Source organism: Plecotus auritus, assembly GCF_963455305.1.
Source record: "Plecotus auritus genome assembly, chromosome: 4".
Classification (NCBI taxonomy): domain Eukaryota; kingdom Metazoa; phylum Chordata; class Mammalia; order Chiroptera; family Vespertilionidae; genus Plecotus; species Plecotus auritus.
The window spans coordinates 7252549-7276424 of NC_137775.1; positions in this window are offsets into that span (position 1 = coordinate 7252549).

The following is a 23876-nucleotide window of genomic DNA, read 5'->3' on the forward strand; positions in this document are numbered from 1 at the left end:
CAGATCCAAGGAAAACACAGGCTCGACCGGAGGGTACTGCCAAACGTGAGGGCAGGGACAGAAACCCGTCCTTCCTTTTTCATAACTGAACCCAGCTTAGCCCCGCAGCCCCATTCTGGTGAGTAGTTGTGTTCATTTTTTGGGGCCACCGTAACGAATGAACACAGCAAGATGGCTTTCAGCAACAGACATTCACTGTCCCATAGTTATGGGGTCTGGAAGTCTGAAATCAGAGTGCCGGGGGCCTGATCTCCGTTAAGGCCGTAGGAGATGATGTTCTATCCGTTCTCTCGGCTTCCAGGAGTTGCCAGCAGTCCTTGGCATCCTTGGCTTGTGGATGCATCGCTCCAACCTCTGCCTCCGCGGCCACATGGCCTTCTCCCTGTGTGTGTCCGTCTCTGTGTCTCTTCTCATAAGGACATCAGTCCTACTGGACCAGGGCCCTGCCTAATGACCTCATCTGAACTCAGCTGCATCTGCAAAGACCCTGTCTCCAAATAAGGCCGTATTCCCAGCTACAGCATTAGGCCTTAATGGATCTTTCTGACACAATCTAACCCGCGACAGAAGTGGGACACGGAATCTCACCACCAAAGCCACTCGGTTCCCTCCAGTTTACAGCTCTAGTCTCTTTTGGACACTTACTTTGTTCATCCCGGATTCTTCTCCATTCCCTGTTACTTTTCTTTTTTTCTTCTCTCTGGACTGAAATACGTTCCAGGGCTCGGCCGGCATGATTCAGTGCTTGAGTGTCGACCTATGAACCAGGAGGTCATGGTTTGATTCCCTGTCAGGGCACATGCCCTGGTTGTGGGCTCGATCCCCAATGGCAGGTGTGCAGGAGGCAGCCCATCAATATTTCTCTCTCTCTGTCTCCCCTTCCTCTCTCTCTAAAAAAATCAATAAAAATGTATTTTAAAAGACCAGCAGCTTTGGAGTCCAATGGAGCTGCTGGGAACCCTGCTTCCACGACTTCCTAGCTACGGGCTTTGGGCAAATTACTTCCTCTTCCTCTTCCTCTGTTTGCTCACGTGTCAGTGGGGACAGTCCCCCTCATGGGCTGTGCTGAAGAGCTGCATGCGTGTAGACATTGCCCTGTGACAGGTACACATGCACTTCCTATGTGAACCTTATTCCAGTTTAAATAGCAAATCTTCCAAAATTATAACTGGGGCTCCATGTAATTTAGGAAATCTAGGGAATTTGGAGAGTTCTCAAGGTTTTTGCAGGAGGTGATCTTTTGATATAAAAATAAACCGACCTGTGCCAGCTTTTGAGAATCGCGCTGCCCAGCTTGGCATGTTGGAGTTCCAGAATCGCTCTAAGGAAGCGCGAGGCAGGCGTGAGCACCCAGGCCACTGGGCCTTACCTGCAGCCTGTCTCCCACCCACGTGTGGATGCTCTCCCCGGCCGCCCAGCGTTAGCTGCTTTGGGCAAAGCTTCCTCCATCGAAAGGAATCAGCCATGTACCATGTAGTCAGAAGGCACCAGAGGAGCAGTCAGCATTTCCATTTCACAGAAAGCCCCTGAAAGGTCTGAGGCAGAGACAGGGAATCTGAGTCATAACCAGCCAGGGCGCCGGAGTCGGCTCTGGTGCGGCCAGGCGGGGTCTCCGCGCCCGGGGAGGCTGAAAGCTGCCTTTTGTTCCGAGGCGGGCTTTCCTCCGCTCAGGCCCGGCAGTTTGTCTTATGAAGGAATTATTAGTTCGCATTTCTCATCCCTGCTGGGACGAGTGCTTCTGCTGCTGAGTGGACAGGAGCCGCCTCCCCTCACCGTCACAGGTGTGGCTGTGGCTCAGCTCACCATCAAACCCTTCAGGGGGCCTGGCTGGCCTGGGTCACTGGTTGAGCGTTGACCTATGAACCAGGAGGTCATGGTTCGATTCCCGGTCAGGGCACATGCCCGGGATTCGGGCTCATTCCCCAGTGGGGGGCGTGCAGGAGGCAGCCGATCGATGATTCTCTCTCGTCATTGATGTTTCTATGCTCTTTTGAAAGGAAGGTTCTCCACCTGCCATCCTCTGAAAGTCATTCACACAACCAGGAAATGAACCCGTGCATGCTTGCTATCTGGGTGTAGCGGGAGTTACAAAGTGGCCGTGAGCTGGAAATTCAAACACTGAACACCTTCCGGCCGTCTGACCTTGTTCCCAGGCGATGTTGTTATGCGGTGGGAATGCTAAAGCACCGACAGTTATAGTTGGTTTTTTGTGGGGGAGCGGGTTCTCATGGGGACCAGAGTTCGATACGATGGTGTAGGATTTGTCTTTCAAAACCTTAGGGTTGACATTTAAGCAACTAGATACGGCGTGCGCACACACACACACACACACACACAAACACACAAACTAGCCTTCCTTTTTCGGTCTTTATGTTTTTAAAATATTTTCCACATCATCCTTTCAGGAGGGTTACCTAGAACTGAAAAGGGTGTTAATGGACTTTTCGGGGTAAATCCTACTGATTTTAGCAGAGGAAAACCATAAGAGGTCAAAGTGCTGGTACATTTCCAAGTCTCCAGCCCTGTCAGGAATACGACACTCCTAAACGTTCAGTACATGAATTAATACGTGAGTGGATGACTTAAAGATGCTGAACTCAATCCCTATGTGCCAGAAGAAAGAAGAACGTGATTTAACAGAAGGAGGAAGGCAAGAGAAAATAATTAGAACTGGAGTCTGAAAGCAATCCCTACTTAGCCCCTGTGCTATTCTAATCCTGCTTCTTGCTCTGCCTTTACTCTCCTCTTGGCCAGTGTCTGCGTCGTACGCGGAAGGGTGGCCCGTTCAGAAAAGGGTAAAGTAGGGCTATCGAGGCAGGGACCTGCTTAGTGAGTCTGTGTAAAACAAAACTGAAAGAAAACTGGTGCTTAAATCATGAAGTCCATCCCCTCACTTTGTAGATGAGGAAAGTGAGACATTGAGTGACCTGATTAAGGATCATCTCACTGGCAGGGGTCCTCAAACTACGGCCCGCGGGCCACATGCGGCCCGCCGAGGACATTTATCCAGCCCGCCGGGTGCCGCTGCCTGTCCTGCTTAGCAGCCGACTTGTCCCGAGCCCGCAGTGCGCATAGGAATTTGTTCATAGTTTTTTTAAAAAACTATAGTCCGGCACTCCAACAGTCTGAGGGACACTGAACTGGCCCCCTGTTTAAAAAGTTTGAGGAACCCTGGTTTATTGCTTCTGGGGGCAGAGCAATGTGATCCCAAATACTAGTAAAACTTACCACAGGCCTGCCTGATACCAGCCCCACCCCACCCCCAAACACTAGATCGGGTTTCTTGGGTTTGACCAATTAATTGACTGTTTTTTTAATACCAGGGTTCGATACCAGGCCAAGGCACATATAGAATCAATGCGTAAGTCATTGGAACAACAAATCAATGCTTCTCTCCTCTTTTTCTCTCCCTCCCCCCTCCTCTCTAAAAACCAATCAATACATTTTTTTAAAAAAATGAAATGCATAGCCGGCTGGCATGGCTCAGTGGTTCAGTGTCGACCCATGAACCAGGAGGTCACGGTTCGATTCCCGGTCACGGCACATGCCCCAGTTATGGGCTTGATCCCCAATGTGGGGTGTGGAGGAGGCAGCTGATGGATGAGTCTCTCTCATCATTGATGTTTCTATCTCTCCCTCCCTCTCTGAAATCAATAAAAATATTTTTTTTTAAAAAAAAGAAAGAAATGCATATTTTTTTAGTTCAACTCCTGAGATTCTAGCCCCACCGATCTGGAGGTTAAAGAATCTGAATGTTTACAAAATAAACAGGTGGTTGGGATGCGGAAACTGTGCCGAGGAATGAACACTCGGCTCAGCCCACAAACCCGCCTGCTGGCAGGGCAGCTGGGACCCGCCGCCACTGGTTCACGGAGCCCCCGAAACGAGCTTCGACGGGTGGAGGTCACGTGTGCACACGGTGCTTTGCGGAATGCTGCCGTACCAGCACTGTGGGAAGTATATCTTCCGCTAAGAGAACCGCATGCTGGCGACAAGTGCTGTGTTCAGACTCGTTCGTTTTTCTGAACTGTTTGACACTTTCTCAGAGTCAAGCTCACTTTGGAAAGCCAGCTAAATGGCCCTGTCCTCACGGGATGGGAAGACGCAGGGGCACCGCAAAGAGTGAAGAAGCTCCATGACGGAGGGGTCAGGAGGGTCTGGTTTTGCTCACAACTTTCTCCCTAGCACCCACATTCCCTTTGCACATAGTAGGTGCACGGTAATACGTGTTTACAAATGAACCCAACACAAAGGAATATGAAATAGTATGAACATTTGGATAATGCCTCTGCGTAAGTGAACACCAAATACTTGTAACTATGAAACTGATTAATCCTTGATTAGGAAAATAACTCAAAGGTTGAAGAATGATCAACTACAAGTCTGGGGGACGGGGGGCAGACAGCAAGAAATCCAGCACTTGGGAGGAAATCTGACCTTCTTCCAGGGCTCAGTCTGTGCTTCTGAGTCCCCAACGTCCCATGACTCCAGGCCACGGGTTTCTGCACGGCTCCGTGTATTTTAATTAAACTCCAAGGGCAAACACAGACTTCCAAACGTCCTCCTGGCCTGTACCATTGCGCTTCAAAGCAGGGTTCCAAGAAAACACCCGAGGGGTCCTATCGCCAACCCACTGGAAGCTCGCATCCCCCCCCAACGAGGCAGAGCCGCAGGGTGGCGTGAGGAGTGGCCCCGTGCGCACCGGCGGCCCCTGCAGGGACCGGCTCCTTGCTTTCACGATGGGCATTTGTGTTCTGCATTCGCCTGTCTCGTGTCCACAAAGCAAAGCTCTGTCCGTGTGACTCAGGCTGTGAAAATGCTTCCCTTGGCAGCCACGTGGACCTTCCCCGCACAGGCCCCAGCACGAGTCCAGGGGAAGCATGAAGGCCAGCGCTGTTCCCTGCCCTGTGCCATGTGGAATGGTCCCGCGGGCCTTGCCAACAGCCACAGTGGAAGGGCGGGGGGGGGGGGGGGGGGGGGAGGAGGGCCTGTGTCCTGAGCTAAACTCGGCTCCTGGAGGCGGCTCCATGGAACTGGATGGGATTGACGGCAGGCGCATTCACCGTCCCTCTCTCCCTCTCCCTCGTTCCTCCCTTCCCTTCTTCTCCCCCTCCTTCCCTCCCTGCCTCTCTCCCTCCCTCCCTTTTTGTCTCATGTAAAAACAAAAGAATCAAAAATCTCAAAGAAACATCCAACTGGCAGAGATTTCTGGGGACAGCATTGGCCTTTCCCCAAGTCTGTCACTCTCTCCAGCTCAGCCCCTAGTTATGGTGAAAAGAGTGAAAAAGACAGAGAAAACCACACTAACTAAGCCTCGCAGGGGCTGCCGTTACCCCGGAAGCTGGAAAACATCCCTGGTGGCGGCCTGCGGACTCTGTGCAAATCGTGTGGGCGGCACCGAGTGCCAGGGCGTCCTGGGCCGCTGCATAACCAGGGAGGCTGCGAGGTCACCTTGGTCCGGGCCCTGAGCCACCATCTACTTGAAATATACGCTAGAAATGCCTTTTGGACTCGGAACGCAATTATGACATCCACGGAGCCTGCCAGCATTATCGTGTAAATAAGGCAAATATGTATTTTAAATATTAAACAATTCAATTTCTTGGACAACCCCCTCCTAAAGTGGACTAAGAAGTCAAGTCTCAGTCTGCACCCATTTATTCCACACAGAAGCGTGTGTTTCAGAGAAGGGGTCTGGAAGGGGGCTCGCTGCCCCCCACCCCACCATCCGGCCTGGCTCCCCTGATGCACCCAGAGCTGGCTGCCTGCCTGCCAGCCACGGGGCCGTAAGTTCAAGTCCAGGGCGTGAGTGGGCATCCTCATTTCAGTCCTCGGTCCTCAGATTCCCAGGCCAGCACTTGCTGGTGCGTGCACAGGGGAATTCCAGATGTGGAAACAGCTGCAGGCGTGCTGCCCTGTGGGTGTCTCAAAGCCTTTCTGTCCCGAGTGTCCCTCATCCCGAGTCCTCCTCGGATCCCGGCTCTGCTGCCTGTGAGTGGGCGCACTGGCCTCCGAGGGTCCACGCCAAGTGCGTGGTCCAGGAAATTGTCGTCAGAGCGATTCGTGCGCCCGCCCAGACCCCCACCGCGCGCTAAGGAGGTGGACGCTTTGCTAACAAATGTCGCATTCATCGCCTTCCTTTAAGGTGACCTGAGCTGGCAGCCGAAAGCATACTTTCCAATCAGCAGCCAACTTTCCTTCTATTAAACCTTGGGGAGAATATATTACCCGCTTCGGGGCGTTACCACGTGCATGAGGCTGAGCCGTTGTGGGTGGAGGAACTGAGCGTGCAGGCTGCCTGCCCCGCGTTCCGCCCACAGGTCCGCGCGTGGCCGGCGGGTCAGAGTGCAGCTTCGCAGGCCTCCACGGGTCTCTGCCCAACCGCACGGCCGAGCGGGCCCAGGAGGGAGGACCGGGAAGCAGTGCGGGCAGGTGTGGAGTCTGTGCCAGAGACGGGTATAAAATGAAGAGGAAAGCTGGCTGCGAGCTCTCGGGGACCGTAATTTGGTTGCAATGATAAGACGGCACCCATCAACGTGTTAAGTAACACTCTGAGCAGCGGGTGGCCATCTGCCCAATTTACATGTGAACTTCTAACCCTTAATGTGACCGCATTTGAAGAGGATGAAGCCTACGGCCATAATAAAGGTTCAATCAGGTGGTAAGGGTGGGCCTTATTTTGATAGACCAGTTATCCTCATCAAAAGAAGAGAAGCATACCTCTCCCTGCCTTATAAGACCATATTTCCACCACCACCTCTCTCTCTAGCTCCATGTGCACGGAGAAGATGCCATGCGAGGTCACACCGACAAGCCAGGAAGAGGGAGCCCACCAGAAGCCAAGCCTGCCAGCACCCTGACCTTGCACTCCTGGCCTCCAGCATGGTAAGGAAACACATCTCTGTCCTGTAGGCCCCCATCTGCGGCAACACCAGCAGACTAATCAGTATGCGATACATAAACAATCACAAATTGGAAGAATGAACTATATCTCAATGTTTTAAAAGACTGTGAAAAACTGAGGAACAATGCAAAACTACTTTGGTAATGTGCCTGATCAAATGGGTTTTGGGGGAAATGCTCCAGGCGCGAGGGGCCGGAAGTGAGGTGGCTGTGCGTGTTAAGAGCTACTTCCGAGGAAAAGCAAACATCCAGTGCCCCCCTGGGTGTGGGAAAAGGGCGGGAAGGAGGGGACTGATGTCTGTCGTTCAGCCTGGGAGATGGGCAGGGAGATCTATTCCCGTGGGAGATATGGATGCAAGAGCGGCTCCCACGGGAGGTCAGAGAGCCTCAAGGCCCAGAGGACAGATGGCTCTTGTGGAATGCCCTCCAAGCAAGAAAGAGAAGTTGCCAGAGAGGCGAAAGGACATGGGAATCTCAGGGCCACCGAGGTCAAGGGAAGAGAGACTTTGGAGGAAGATGGGGTGGGCCACCACCAGGGAGGTCAAGAGGAATGGCCCTGAGAATGCCTCTTGGAATTCCATGGGGAGCCCACGGAAGACTCTTAGACAGTGAAGGGGAGCGGGGGGGTTTGGACAGTCGGAGGCGAAGAAGGGAGGAATGGAGAGGAAATGAAGGCAGTAGGTTATGTTTAGGTTCCGGCCATTCAAATGCCACTGTCCAAGTCTGGACTGGAGGGTGGGAGGGTGTTACGTGTTCCCTTCATCGTGACCCCAGAGGAATTCCCTATGACCAGTGCCAAGGGTCCTCAAACTACGGCCCGCGGGCCACATGCGGCCTGCCGAGGACATTGATCCGGCCTGCCGGGTGCCGCTGCCTGTCCTGCTTAGCAGCCGACTCGTCCCGGGCCTGCAGTGCACATAGGAATTTGTTCATAGTTGTTGTTTTTTAAACTATAGTCTGGCCCTCCAACGGTCCGAGGGACAGTGAACTGGGCCCCTGTTTAAAAAGTTTGAGGACCCCTGATTAAACAGTGATAGGTGCTGACGGGCAGGGGAAGTGGGACAGGGGGAGGTGGCGAGGGAATGAGGTGTTCAGTCCTGACCCTGAACTTCCAGACAGCTCCCGTTCTGTGTGTGACAGGATATAGGGCCATCTGGTTCTGTGGAGCCGGAAGATACACAATCCTCAAGTCCCTGCGCTGGTTAGAAGTCGGGAAAGAGGTAACACAAGGCACGTGTATTGGCTCGTCTAAGGTCAGAAGCAGGTCCGAATAGCAATCAGTGGTAGGAGGGGTTGGGATTCACGTGGCCATCGGTGTCAGCCTCATCCCCCAGCCGTCGGACACTTGGCATCACGGAGCGAGACGCCAAAGGAATCTTCTCTCTAAAGATAACGTCCCAAGTCCACTTCACCGCCTCTGCCTCTTCGCAAGCCAAGGCTCATCTCCGGCTTCCTGCCCGACCTCCGTCATAGTCCTCCTTGGCTACTCATGCCTCCCGTTTTGTGTTTTTGCGCAGCCTTTCAAAATCGGGTCCCACTTGCAAGGCCCCAGATTTTCTGCAATAATGACGTGCAACGTGTGCACATGCGTGTCCACTCACCCGATGGTTTTGTGCACAGGGACTTGCTGAAGATGGAAAACCAAATCTGACCTGCCTGCGGGTCGTACGGTTCACATCCTCTCGGCGTAGCTCCGTGGCCACCGCGAGTTAGGTCGATGGACTCTGAGGTCATAATATCGGTCCCTGACACAGCTCATAATGAACTCCTTGAGCCCGTGAGCACAACTGGTTAGAATAGAGTGAGGATGGGGCTTGGGGCTGGCTCCCTCCCCGGGCCTCAGCTCTCTCCTGCCCAGGGTCCTAGGGCCTTGCCAAGGCCATTGGTCACAAGAGGAAGGGCCAGGGAGGGGAGGATGGCTCAGAACAGGCACTGCACAGGGTTCTGGATACACAGGCCACAGTCGCTCCCCAGGAGGGACCCCTGAGGCTGGCGCCCTGCTGGGAGGAGGACGATGACAGAGAAACTAAGAGCCAGACAAACAGGGCCCCATGGGAATCTGTCTTGGCTAGGGGAGGGGAGGGAGGTTGACGGGTGAAGAGAAAGGAGAGGAACTTTTGGAAATTGTTCAAGGTGTCCAGTCTCTACCCACACTGGACTCTCCATGTGGACATTCAGTGTGTGTTTGAGGAAGCCTTTTGCAAATGGTTAAGAATATATGTGTGGCCCTGGCCAGTTTGGCTCCATGGATAGAGAGTCGGCCTGAGGACTCAGGAGTCCCAAGTTCGATTCCAGTCAGGGGCATGTACCTTGGTTGCAGGCACATCCCCGGCGGGGAGTGTGCAGGAGGCAGCTGATTGATGTTTCTCTCTCATCAATGTTTCTGGCTCTCTATCCCTCTCCCTTCATCTCTGTAAAAAATCAATAAAATACATTAAAAAAAAAAGAATATATGTGGGCCCTAGCCTGTCTGGCTCAATGGATAGAGCATTGGCCTGCGAACTGAAGGGTCCTGGGGTCAATTCTGGTCAAGGGCACATGCCCGGGTTGTGGGCTCAATCCCCAGTAGGGGCATGCAGGAGGCAGCCGATCAATGATTCTCTCTCATCATTGATGTTTCTCTCTCTCTCTCTCTCCCTCTCTGAAATCAATAAAATATATATTTTTAAAAAAAGACTATATGTGTGTACTGGGGGGGGGGGCGGGGGGAGGGGCGGGGAACCAGCAGGCAAGCGTGTGTGTGTCTGTGTGCACATGTGTGTGCATGTGGGTGAGGTGGGGCTGTCTGTGAGGTAGGGTGAGGCTGGCGCTTGCTTCCTCTCCCTTGCCCAGACGGTTAGGTCAGGAGTAAGGCATGTACCCAAGGCAATGGCCATGTCCGTTGGCGCACACCCCTGAAACCTCCTTCGGAGTTCAGAGAGGTCACACAGGCGCGTGTGCCCACAGGGTGAGTTTGACACCCATGAACCTGTATGCTCAGATGTTTACCTTCTAGAACTTTACAGGGCAAATTAGGAGGCTGGTCCTCATAACCTGGCAATAAAACATCCAATGTTTGGGGAAGTGGTTTACCTTGGATCCACGGGCAGCCATTAATACGAGGAGGAAGTGAAAGAGGAGAAACCAACCAAAACGAAAGTTTCAAGTTCACAGGGAATTTTTCTTCTTGTCCAAGCACAACAGAGTCTCGGGGAGGCCAGGCCAGGGGCGCAGCCTGTGAAATTCCACAGAAACAGAATTCTCTCCATGTGAGATCTTGCTCCGGGAACCTCGGGGCACAGAGGGTTCCGCCCCGGGTTATCTGTGGAGGCCACACAGGAGCCACTGAGGGGAGCCCTTGACATTGGGGCACGTCGCAAAGTGCAGAACTGATTACATCTCACCTCGCCTGCAACCAGACGACCAGCTCCCCAAGGCCATTCCATATTAGCCAGGTATTCCATTTTAATGTTCATGTAACAATTAAATGGAGCCTGGCCGGAGTGGCTCGGTGGCTGAGTGTTGACCCATGAACCAGGAGGTCACTGGTTTGATTCCTGGTCAGGGTACATGCCCGTGTTATGGGCTCAATCCTGGCTGCAGGAGGCAGCCTATAGATGTTTCTCTTTCATCAGTGTTTCTCTCTCTCTTCCTCTCTCTCTAAAAATCAATAAAACGTATTTTTTAAAAGTTCAATGGAATATTTACCAATAACAAGAAGTTTAAAGTGTCACCTCCAAAATTAGTGAAAAGGAGGCAAACCCTTCTCAAATCAACCTGTTTTGGGGGAAAGTAGTTATATTTTCCCTACTCAAAAAATTACTTTGAATAATTTGATGCGACTCCATTGAATGTGAAGCGATCTTCAAGCTGAAACATCTAGATGACAATTATGCCGAAGAGGAGTCAGGGTGGAGATTCGAATCTAGAAGTCACCCTTGAGTGGCTTCTCGGAAAAGAGGAAATGTATCACTAAGAGAACAGAATAGAGATCCTGGAGTCACCCCGAATCTGCTTGTTGGGGTTTGGGGGGGGGGGAGGGTCCAGCCAAGGGTCTGCCCAGGAGCTGAGGGAATGAGGCTCGGCTCCGTCCGGTGAGCCGGAGGGAGAGCTCCCTGCAGGAGGGGCGGCGGGACAGGGCAGCAGCGGCAGCCTCGGAGGCTGAGGAAGGCCACGGCAGCTTTTCTCATGGACCCGGAAGCGTGATGATGACTGTGACGTGCTGGGTGTCACTGAGTATCTGCAAGGAGACCCCGCTGGCGCCTCGGGCGGTGGCCGCAGCGCCGGACCTACGGTATAAACACGCTCAGCAGCCTCCCAGGCTGTAACGGGTGGAGGGCCTGGCGGGTTGCTAGTCACAGTGGCTATGTGCAGAGGGACCGGAAGGAAGGTGACAAGGGTGCCAACAAAGCAAAAGCCGATGAAGAAAGGAGCAAATGAGGCAGCACCTGAAATCCACAGCACTGGGGAGGCTACCGGATTTGCCCCGCAGAGCCCCATGCGGGCCGGTGGGTGTGGGAGGCCTCTGCTGGGCCTTGAATTCTAAGGACCCGAGTGTTCTGCCACCGTGGAGTCACCTGTGAGCAGAGGAGTGGCGACAAGGCGGGGGTCTCAACATTACACGCCACCAGACGGTCCAGGGTGACGAGAGCCAGCTGGCGGGACCGTAGCAAACTCACGGTCAGTGTCCTGCCACCTGAAGTTCGGCAGATGCGCAACTGCTGTGAAACAAGCCATGTGGCCCCCGCACAACCGGACCCGAGCAGGTTGCCGTGTATTTGCATTAGATGGTCTCCACTGTGCTTGACCGTGTAGTGCCAATAAGTAAACGTGTATTGCAGCTTCCACGTCAGGGCTGACTTCTTTCAAAGATATGCTTGCAATAAACTGAAGCACTGCGATGCCCTTTCGTGGAAGGATTTAGAAATAATGGAATGATTAAAGATATCAAACAGATTTAATACAAAATAAATGGATGAACAAATAAAGGAAGGCATTGGTGGCCAGCGAGTAACATGTCCCAGAGCGGTGGGGGCAGAGCCGGCGGCAGAGGGCAGATTAAGAAGATGGAGCAGGTGCCGCGCCCGCAGCAGGGCTGTGGACCACACCTGGGGAGGCCGTTTGGAGCCGCAGGAAGGAGTGGGATCAAGGAAGGCTATGAGGACCTTCATCCTGAGCGTGTTCATCGAATTCCAGATGTGAAACACACACTCACCTCCCTTCTCCAGGGGACCACGCGGCACAATGAGACGGCCCGGATTGCTGGACGCGCGGTTCCTCCACGTGCACAGCCCCGCTGAGCTCGGAGAAGGTGGCGGATGGTGGCAGTGCCTGCTGCCTGGGGGGCTGTGCAGAGGCCGTAGGTCCTGGAAGGCGTGTGCTCTGCTGGGATGTGTGCGGAGGGCCGATGGCCCGCGGACTCCTAGGGCAGCGCACACGGCCACCACGTCGCAAGGGTGGGTGACAGTTCTGAGTTCCTCGCTCTTCCCCACGAGTGGACCACGCCTTTGGGTTGTCACAGCTGAGTCCAGTGGAATCTGAGCATTTCTGTTGAGAATACCGGTGAGTGGGCTAAGGAGCACAGACCAGCCGGCGCCTGAGTTAGAGGACATTCAGGCCCACAGGCACCTGGCCCAGGACACCCTTCACCCTGTGCGGAACGCTGCCGGGGTCCCTCCCCACGTCTTCACACGGCAGGGGTGCTGGGGAGCTGCAGGAATGGGAGCTCGTATAGTTACATGGGCACATCTCCCCCAAATTCACATGGTGAAACCTAACCCCTGAGTTGGGGGTTTTAGAAGGTGAAGCCTGTGGGAGGTGCTGGGTGAGGAGGGTGGAGCCCTCGCGAATGGGATTAGTGTCCTTGTAAAAAGTCCCCAGCGCCCTTGCCTCTTCCACCAGGTGGGGGCCCAGCGAGAAGGTGCCATCTATGAGGAAGTGGCTTCGACAGACACTGAATCCACCGGTGCCACGACCTTGGACTTCCCAGCCTCCACGACTGTGAGAAATACCTTTGCTATTTATAAGCCACTCGGTTTATGGTATTTATGTTATAGCAGCGAGAACGGACTAGGACAGGCCTTAAAGAAACCTACGACGTAGCCAGAGCTTTGGAAGTCTCTGGCAGGCCTACGAGTTTAGACGCATCTGGGATCAAAACAGCGGTGATGCCCCCTGGCCTGCCGATTCTATTCAATCAAGGATGGCTGCAGAAACCCATAAGGGCCCATGACATATTATGTTTACACTCAGCTCCCTTTAGCAAATGTTCTAAGCTTTCCAGAAAATATCCATTATTTATAATCATTGTTGCAACTTGCATATCTCTGATCTTCAAGGGGAAAAGACACAGTCTCCTTGAACTTGACCTTTAGTGAGATGAGCACTAAAAGCAGACAACACTCAGCTCTTACCACGTGCCTGGCACCGTCAGCAGTGTTTCACACATTTTAACTCAACACGCACGGACCCCTGCGATGGGGGTAGTTTTGTCCCCTCCACGTTATAGAAGAGGAAAGGTAAGGGGGCAGGGGTCCGAGGTCACACAGTCTGTGAGTGACAGAGCCGGGACGTTCACCGATAAAAACCCAGAGAGTAAGGCTCCCAGGTCTGTGCCCTGCCCACTGTGCTGACTGACCTCGCACAGCGCCAGGCCTGCAGGAGGAGGCGTAAGTGGGAATGTGATATGGGCAAGAGGCGGTGAGTGAGGGACAGGGGTCTCTGCAGGGACCACGGGCACAGGGGGGAGGCCTGCAGCCCGGAGCAGCGGGTCCCGAAAGGCTGCCCGGTGGGGCTGAAACATGGTGGGAGGGTGGAGAGGGAGGAAGGGGTTGAGAAATCATGCCAGACAAAGAACAGCAAGAGCCAAGACCGAGCGGGACCCAGGAGACAATGGGGCCCGGGGCGAGGGAGAGGCAAGAGGTGAGGCTGACGAGGGGGGTGGGAAGGGCCACAGAGCCCTTGGAAGTTGGGTGGGAGGCTGGATTTAATCCCGAGGGAGATGGGAGCCTGGGGGGGGGGGGCATTCCCAGGGGCGTGACACGGTTGGACACTCCTCCTCTTTTACGTGGAAACTGGTAGAACCACAGCAGGATCTGACCCCGGGCCAGGGGGTTAAAGCAACGAGCGTGAGATGAGCCACGGGGAACAGGGGAATGAGAAAAAGACCGTTTAGCACACTAACGTCTTTCCCTAAATGCAGCCCCAGTGCCAGCCCTGCCTGGTGGGGCAGCTGCATATGTGTTCACCTTGCAAACAGAAAGGGAGGGGAGTCCTTTTTCATACTTTGTGGCGGGAGCTTGGCCTTGGAAGCGAACACGCATTCCTTGGTTTCCTTGTCCATCAGACTCTCCGCAGGGGCAGGGGCAGGCCCCCGGGAGCAGATGGAGGCTTCCCTGCCCCGGGGCTGCAAGCTGCACTGACCCCCTCCCCACCACGGACTCCCAGGGGCTCGAACACCCCCGAGACAGTTGCAGGGCGAGTGGCTCCCTCCCCGCTGCTAACCAGGACGGCTGCTGCGTGAGAAGCGCTTGGTGGGGCACCAAGCGGAGCTACTGACCTGAAATCCAATCCCAGCGGCTGGCGAGCAAAGGCTTCCGGACCCGGGGCTCCCTCGTCTTCCACGTCATTCGGTCCTAGAAGAAGAAAACACCGGTTACATTACTCCCAAGGGCATCGCCAATTCACACCTCGTTAAACCTAAAGCTCGCATTTCACCGAGGAGATGAGCTACAAATCAGAACAAACGCCTGCGATGACTCACGCCAAAGCTGCATGTTGAGGCCTCTTTCTCCCCGCCCACCCCCCCCCAACCTGACTGCGCCCCGTCGCAAGCAGTGGTTACTCGGAGAAAATGCTGAAGGTGCTGTGTGTGATTCAGACTCGCAGCTGAGATGCGTCTCTATTGCAGGGTGAGCTCCTCTGGTTCATAAGCTCTCCTGGATGTAAAGTGAAGGGCTCTGGAGTCCCTCCTGTGGTCCCGGCGTTTTGGAGAGGGGCGGGAGGTTCACAGATTTAAAAAAGTGAGCTCCGGAGAATACACCCCGCCCACAATCCAGCGGCCAGTCGCTGGGGAACCACAAGCCCTCTATCCAGGGCTCTTTCTGAAATAAGAGCTTTTAACAAGACTTGTGATTGCCGAAACGCTTAAGTTTCCTGTTGACTTGAAACGTATCCCATAATCTTTTTAAATGTGGAAGCAATTTTCATTTTTGCAAAGAAATTCTAATAATCAGCTCAAGTCTCTACTCATCGTGGAGGTGAGTCCCACCAGGAGATGACAAAAGGACTCTCCCCAGGTCCCGCCCCTGCTCAGCCTGTCCCTGAGGGGCAAGCTGTCCCTGGCGCCTGGCATCTTAGAAAGGCTGAAGGTGCCAGCCTGGCTGAGGCCTTCAGCTAATGGAGTTCAAACCACTCATTACGCTTAAAAAAACCACAGAGCAGGCAGATGGTCAATTAGAGGGAGAGCCAGGCCTAGGAAAACCCAAGAAACGTGTGTTCACTGAGCATGTGCTGGTGTGAGGCCCGTGTTCTCGGCTTTAAACACATGACCTCATTCTGTTCTCTCACCTGCTCACAGGGCGAGCATGGGCACAAGACCTGGCTGAGTTCCTCAGTTCAACTCACAGTTACCTGAGCAGCTGCCACATGCAGGCAGCAAGGCAGGCTAAGCACACAAAGGAGAAATGGACACGCTTGGCTTCCTGCCCACGGTGAGACCACAGTCCAGCCAGGGGGGGCAGGGAGAGGGAGTCAGGCACGTTCGTTAGTGCTGTGTTATTCAAACAGCAGCTTGTGACTCCATAGAAGGTCATGACATTAATTTCCTGAGTCTTAATCAGCATTAAAAAGTCAATGAATGAACCGAGAAAGTAGCAGAGAATGGCAAGGATGGAAAACATCAGGGCGCATGCAGTCAAGTGCGGGAAATTCCCGTGGAAAGGGCACCATGCCTGTATCAATCCTACACACGTCTGTGTGCACGGGTTTGCAATGTGAAGGATATTTTCTTTTGTAGGTCGTGGCTGAAAGAGGGTGGAAGCTCTCGAGTTACGGAACAAAGCGACAAGTGCTCTATTGGAAGTGGATACGAGATGATGAGAGCAAAGAGGAGTGAGTGTCCGCCCATCCTTAGCACCGAGCTCCAGAGTGAAACCATCCTCTTTCCTCACCACCACGAGGCCCCTTAACGATGAGTTGCCTACATCCAATGCTCAAAGCTAAGAAGAGCTTGAGAAGGACGGGTATGACATCTCAGGGACTAGAGAAGAAGCAGTGGGGGTCCCTTCTCCTATAGCCTGGGAGAGAGAGTGGGCACCCACGGAGCACGAGAGGCACAAGGTGAGCCCTGTGTCTGCACAACGGAGCCAGATTCCAGCGAGGGCATTAACCCTCCAGAAGGTGGAACCCACGTCAAGCCCTACTGGCTAGAATTGTGGGAGGTGCTGGCAGATCTGCAAGCATTGGCTAGGGCTACAAGCGCTGGCTAGTTAGGTCTACAAGCACTGGCTAGGGCAGTGGTCGGCAAACTGCGGCTCGCGAGCCACATGCGGCTCTTTGGCCCCTTGAGTGTGGCTCTTCCACAAAATACCACGGCCTGGGTGAGTCTATTTTGAAGAAGTGGCGTTAGAAGAAGTTTAAGTTTAAAAAATGTGGCTCTCAAAAGAAATTTCAATCGTTGCACTGTTGATATTTGGCTCTGTTGACTAATGAGTTTGCCGACCCCTGGGCTAGGGCTACAGTGCCAGCTAGGTCTACAAAGACCAGGTAGGGCTGGAAGGACTCCCCACCGTCCCACTGGTGAGAATGCAGGAGCGCCTGTGGGGTCTGGAAGCTAGGCCGCAGGAAGCCAGACCTGGGGCCCTTTAAGTGATCTTTACCTTGAGAGCAGCGCCTCCTTTGGGATGGCAGGCTACTGGGATGTCCCTGACCAGGATAGAATTGTGATGACATGTTCTGTCCTTTTCATAAAACTTCCTTCAGACAGACTCTAGATGCCGCGCTTACGGGTTAGATTTGCGGCAATCCGCCAGACTGCCACGTGGAGACATTTTCTCAGTGGGGATTCAAATCAATTCATGTGATTTATAAGTAGGTCCTATTCATCGTCCAGATGAAGAAGCAGGAGAGAAGCTGGTGATGTGCTCAGCATCACGCAGTGGTGGAACCGGAACCGAAAATCAGACCCTGGGACAGCAAACCTCTGCATTTTCACTTCCAAACTGGCTTGTGAAGTGGGCTGTGGGTTTTCTTTTTCTTTTTTAAATTTATTTTTATCCATTTCAGAGAGAGGAAGGAAGAGGAGAGAGACAGAGAAACATCAATGTGAGAGAAAGATTGATTGGCTGTCTTCTGCACGCCCCCTACTGGGATTGAGCCTGCAACCCAGGCATATGTCCTAACCAGGAAGCAAACCTGTAGACCACCTGGTGCATGGGACAATGTTCAACCACTGAGCAACACTGGTCAGGCAGTTTGCTTTTTCTTAAAGAGCCATAAGCTGTTTTCTATTCTTTTTCCAGAACATAGATAATGAAATGTAATATAATGATCATATACATATACATATACATATACATATACATATACATATACATATACATGTTACCAGCACATACATCACAAAATGAATAGTATCACAGAATGAAAAGCTACCCTAAACATCAGCAAAGCGACGCTCTTTTCTATTGCCAGGCTAGATTCAAAAGACGTTCCTTTTTCTTAGCTTTTTAAATGCTGTCTATTTTTAGGTTTTACCAGGCTTCAATTAAAATTCGGCGTTATCTTTTGTTTTCAGGGGGAAAAAAGTCTCAAAATTATAGCTAGCAAGAAAAATTAAGTATAGTGAGTGTGTTGCTGGTAGAATTTAAATACTTCCAGTTGTACCTAAAGGTTGTTCAATAGATAAATTATAAAAGGGTAGAGGAAGTATGTACAGTTGTTAAAAACATGAAGAGAGAGATTAAATATTTTTAAATAAGCAAAATTAAAGTTTTGAATCTAGAGACACAATTAGGTTGATAAAACTGTTAGTAATTAAACATGAGAGAATACCATGGAAGTACAGAGGAGGGGTACTTCAGGGGGAGGGGTCTGTGATTGGAGAAGGGCCCATCGAGGGGTGGGCTCAGATGGCCGCATGGAGATGTTCTGCTTACAGTAATTCACTAAGCTTTACACTTGATTTTTGTGTCTTTCTGTATCTATAGAGTGCTTTTTCCCTTTGAATTAAAGGGGTTTACATTTTACAAAATAATTTCTTTGAAAGAGAACGAACAATACAATGGCCAATTGTTATTTCCAGGTCTAGTAGGACGGGAAGAATGAAAGTTAAAGGCCACCTTCCCTTGCCCTGCCACCCGGGGCGGGGGGCTGCACCTGAGGCTGTGGGAAGGTGTGGGTGTCGGGCACCCAGTGGTCTCGGGCAGCCACTGGCTCCTGCTGCCTGAGAGCGAGTGCGAATGGTTCCGGAGGCAAATGCGTCTGTTGTGCCAACAGATGGAGGTTTTATTAGCTTTGGAACTAGATCTTTAAATGTATGATTATCCAAGATGCGCACATTCTCCAGCTTTATTTCTTGCTTTTAGCTTTTAATTAAGTTCAGAGCAGCTCAAAATTTCCTCCCCAAACAGGAATAGTCAAGATAAACCCCAGGTGATTCCTGCAAACGAACCAGGGCCAGAGGTACCATTTACTGCAGGCTCCCTGGGGTGGGCTCACAGGCACTCAAGGCCTCCACTGCCCCTCCCGCCTCGGGCAGGCGGGCGAGGGGAAATCGGCCCCGGAGGACAGGATCCTGGCTTCAGGATTCCAGCGCTCCAGCGTCGAGGCCCGCTCCTTTTCCTGCAGCTGAATCACATGTGGCCCTCCTCTGTTTATTTGCACAGAGGGCTGTTTAGCAGAGGAACACAAAGAGGGGAGGGAAAGCCGCAGCCACGTGGACGAGAAGGATTTCCAATCACAACAAACACACCCAAAGAGGGAGGAAGGTGGGAAGCAATATATTTCCTTTCTGACATTATTTAAAATAAATGCAGGCCCCGGAGGAGGCGGCCGGACCTGTTTCCACTGGCTGGATGGTGTGGAGAAGCACTGGCTTGGTGCACGACCCGCCCTCTGCCCAGGCCCCTTCCAGACCGCAGGTTAGCAGCTGGGTCCCCAGGGCCCGGGAGCTGGAGGTGGGCGGCGACGCAGTGGTCTGCGCTGCCCCGAACCAACCAGGCTCCTTTCCCTCCCGTCAGCCCCTGGCGGTGGGACATGCAGGAAGATGCTCTTCTCTGTCGCATTTTGCAGAGCCCCTTCCCCCGCATCCTCCGAGCTGCGAAACGCTCAGATGGATTTTGAAACCCCAGCCCGATGGGGCCTCAGCTGGGAGCAAGCAAGCATTCTGGTCCGTCACATTTTGAAGCTATTTCCCCTGAAGCATGGAAGCAAAATTCTCAAATTTTAAAGCAGCACGATTGTTGTGAAAGAATATAAGGGACTGTATTTCTCATCTGCTCCTCCGAGTCCATTTCTTCTAATGGCTGAATCCACACACCACTCACTTGGAACAAGACCGAAGGAGAGGGGGGGTGGGGGGGGAGAGAGAGAGAGAGAGAAACATCAATGTGAGAGAAACACACGGGGCACCCTGGCAGAGGCCACGTTCCACTTTCCACGGCAGGGGAAGCCTTGAAACCACCACCGCCAGAGCCGGATCCTCCCACTGCTGCTGGCACATATCAGAGCATCAGCTCTCAAGTCCTTCGAAAGGAGGAAAACACTCATTTCAACATGGAAAGACACCCCCTACCCAGCACACACCTAACACTAAGGACCTGGCCGTAGAGAGACTCCCATCACGTGACTTCACCTCGCAAATCTATCGCATTCCCACCCTAACCACCTTCATCGGTGTTACAGGCAACAGTCCATTCTACATGGAGCTGAAGGGTGAGAGGGACACGCAGGAGTTGTAGGGGGTAACACTGCTATTGCTATCGCTGCCCCTGGAGGTGTGCAGCGTACAGCCTGTGAGGCCACAGTGGCAGCCCCGATTATATCTATAACGTCAGAATATCCTCTTGTCTTTGCACATTCTGTATGCTATAAGAGCAATATGTGTGCTGCATATCCTATCCTATCTAATAAAAGAGTAATATGCAAATTAACCATCACTCTGCTACACCCACAAGTCACGCCCAGTAGCCAATCAGGTGCGAGTATGCAAATTAACCCCCAACCAAAATGGCTGCGGCTACGGAGAGAGCAGGAGGGAGGCTTGGGTTTTCCCGGTGATGGAAGAAGCTAAGCTTTCCACCTGCCCTGGCCAGCCCCGGCCTCTGCTTAAGGCTACAAAGTTTCAATGATAGAAGATAAATAAATCCCAACAAAAATGACGACAGCCACAGAGCTGGAGAGAGCAGGAGGCTAGGGTTGTCCCCGGCGATGGAGGAAGTCAAGCTTTCTGCACACCCTGGCCGGCCCAGGCCTCTGCTTAAGGCTACAAAGTTTCAATTATAGAAGATAAATAAATACCAGATACCAGAGCCTCTGCTTGGGTCGCCAAGGGGTGTGGCCAGCCTGCAAACCACCACAGGCCCCTCACCCAGGCTGCCCCACGCTCCAAATGAACCCCCACTCTGATCCGGGACACCCTTCAGGGCAAACCAGCTGGCCCCCACCCGTGCACCAGGCCTCTATCCTATCTAATAAGAGAGTAATATGCAGATTGACCATCACTCCAACACACAAGATGGCTGCCCCCATGTGGTCAAAGATCCTGCCCCCATGTGGACACAAGATGGCCACCACAAGATGGCCAGCAGTGGAGGGCAGTTGGGAGGGACCAGGCCTGCAAGGGAGGGCAGTTGGGGGTGATCAAGCCTGCAGGGGAGGGCAGTTAGGGGTGACCAGGCAGGCAGAGGAGGGAAGTTGGGGACAAACAGGCTGGCAGGGGAGCAGTTAGATATCAATCAGGCTGGCAGGGGAGTGGTTAGGGGGTGATCAGGCTGGCAGGCAGAAGCGGTTAGGGGCAATCAGGAAGGCAGGCAGGTGAGCAGTTGGGAGCCAGCAGTCCTGGATTGTGAGAGGGATGTCCGACTGCCCGTTTCTATATAAATCAGCTCTTTTTATCATAGACCCGTGTAAATCTTACTGGCTACTTCACGCTTACAAACACCACGATTTTAGGCCAGCATCCATTAGATAGTTATATTCAGTGCCCAAGTCTTAGGATCTCTTTCCCTCTTAACCTTTGAGTATGACCCTACGCGAAAGTCAGATTGAGTTTCACTCGAGTCAACAGTAATCTTTCATCCCCACCCACAGCCTTCCATTAGTCACCCAAAATTGGGGCAGGATTCTTATTCTGCCTTATAAATAGCTCTCAAGTCTCTACCCTCTCAGGCCTCCCGGCGTCTCCTCTGGACCAGTACAGTGGCTTACTAACTAGCCTTCAGACCTCCAAGTCAGTCCGTCTATCACATTAATAGTCAGAATTACTTCCTCAGACACAGGTAAGTTCAGACCACGCCTCTGTTTCAGATCCGTTACTGGCTCTATATTCGCACAGAGAGAAAGCCCAAGCAAAGCACTGTGAAACAGGACCCGTTTTCAGCCCACTCTGCTCATCAGTGGCCTGAAATGGCTTCCACTGCCAGCCTACGTCCACTCAGGCCACGTTCTACGAAAACCCATTCGGCCCTCTTAGAACCACGGTGGATTCGGAAGAGTGGAGAAAGTAAAACCCACTCGCAGACACTTTGGCAGGCGACAGGACATGTCTGTGGGGGCTGCAATTTGGCCCCAACCTGGTGCAGCCGTCTCATAGCCCGGGAATTCCCACGCGCCCACTTTTGCTGTGCTCCAGCCACGCTGAATTGTTTGCTACCCAAGACTGTGCCAGGATTTGATGCCTGCGTATCTTCATCTCCAGCATTTGGGACACCCTCGCTGTGTCTGCCCAGCGAACCCCTGTTCATCCTTCAGAACCTTGCCTAATGTCTGCACTTCCATAAGGCCTTCCCTCCTTCTCCTGGGCATGGTTATCTGCCCCTGGTTTAGGGCTGCCAATATACTCTTGGTGCACGCCTTTGCCGAACCACATTCTTACATTGTACAGCAATCATTTCTGTAAATGTCTGTGCTTTCTGCTACATCGAGAGAGGGCAGCCTGTATTTTAAGGAGCCGTGGCGCACAGCTGGATTAGACACGAAAGCAGGGAAGAGCCAGGCCCCCAGAGGGAGATAACGAAGTTAACGAAGTTAATTAACTAGCCCAGAGCTCCCTCTAGGTTAAAACTGGTGACTTTCCCAAGAAAATCAAGAAGCCAAAAAGCCCAAAGTGTGTACGCATCTCTGCAGATTGGTGTCTGTGCGGGGAATATTCACAAACGGTCACAAAGAGACGGACCGGCGTGGACAGACACTTACCACCCAGTCGGCCCAGGGGCTGAGGAGCAGGTGGAAATGCTGCTGCTCAGGCAGCCATAGCCAGCGGAGGCGGGAGTGTTTCTTCCCCACCAACTGGGATCCTGCAGCTCACCCCTAACCCCCACGACCCTGGGGGACCCCAGTCACTCCGCCCCCTTTTCCACGATCCCTGGGGGAGAACCTTCCAGGCCTATCCATCCGGCAGCCTTCCCTTTAGTTCAATCCCAGGCACTCCCTCCCCTGGCCAAGGCACCCATTAGGGCTTGCCTGGTCCTTGAAATGACCTGATGACATCATGGGACAGGCTCCTGACAACCAGGTGCCATGGCAACTCCTTAGGACAGGAGCCCTGGGAGGTCACAGCAGCCTGCTTGCAGGGCCTACGACCTGGCCAGGGCGTCCGTCCTGACGCCTGCAGTCCAGTGGGCTCTGGGGAGCACACCTTCACGTCACAAAAGAGGAAGCTGGAATTCCGGGTGGCTTCCCCGAAAGACACTCAGTGAGGAAAGCCGTCTGGGAAGTTACGAAGAAAAAACCAAAGCCAGGCTGTTGACATTGAGAAAGCACGCCCCCTGTTTCTTTTCTGGAGTGAAGCAGGCAGCACACTTTTGAAGTCATGCTGTCAAATAACTTCACAGACAAATGAAGTCTGGTTAGAAAGAAAAGTTTCAAAACGACCCGTCCGGCCCTAACAGGTGTGCCTCAGTGGATAGAGCGTCGGCCTGCAGACTGAAAGGTCCCAGGTTCGATTCCAGTCAAGGGCATGTACCTTGGTTGTGGGCACATCCCCAGGAGGGGGTGTGCAGGAGGCAGCTGATCGATGTTTCTCTCATCGATGTTTCTAACTCTCTATCCCTCTCCCTTCCTCTCTGTAAAAAATCAATAAAATATATTAAAAAACAAAAACAAAAAAAACGACCCGTCCGCCCTGGCAACCCCCAGCCTTCCAACCCGCACGCGGCCTTGTCCCCGAGAGCAATCCCCTCTTTTTCTTTGTTTTGTTAATCCTCACCTGAGGATATGTTTCCATTGATTTTTTTAGAGAGAGTGGAAGGGAGAGGGAGAAATATCGATGTGAGAGACTCATCAATTGGTTGCCTCCTGCACACAACAGGGAACCGGCAACCGAGGCATGTGCCCTTGACCGGAATCAAAACCGGGACCTTTCAGTCTGCAGCCGGACGCTCTATCCCCTGAGCCAAACCAGTTGGGCAGCAATTTCCTCTTTCAGGCACAAGCCTGCTCAGGGCCAGGGAGGATGCGAGGAGCAAGTGCGAGCATCAGGCGAGTGTCAGCTTCAAAAGTAGGGTAATCACTGTTGCTGTAAACTCTCCCCTTCCAGACAGACAACTGCCCCCGCCCTTTCCCCCATGGAAGATGAGTGCGGGCTGCCCCCCGAGGTCCCCCAAACCACACACTCCTCCCACGGCCCAGGCAGTCATCTGCATACATCCCACCCGCGGCCCGGCCCAGCTATAAAAGGGCTTGTGTTTAACTTCATTCAATCCCAGCGCGATCGGCCAGCACCCAATCTGCACGTAATTAAAATCACATTGCCGCCGACGCTGAGCGGTCTGATA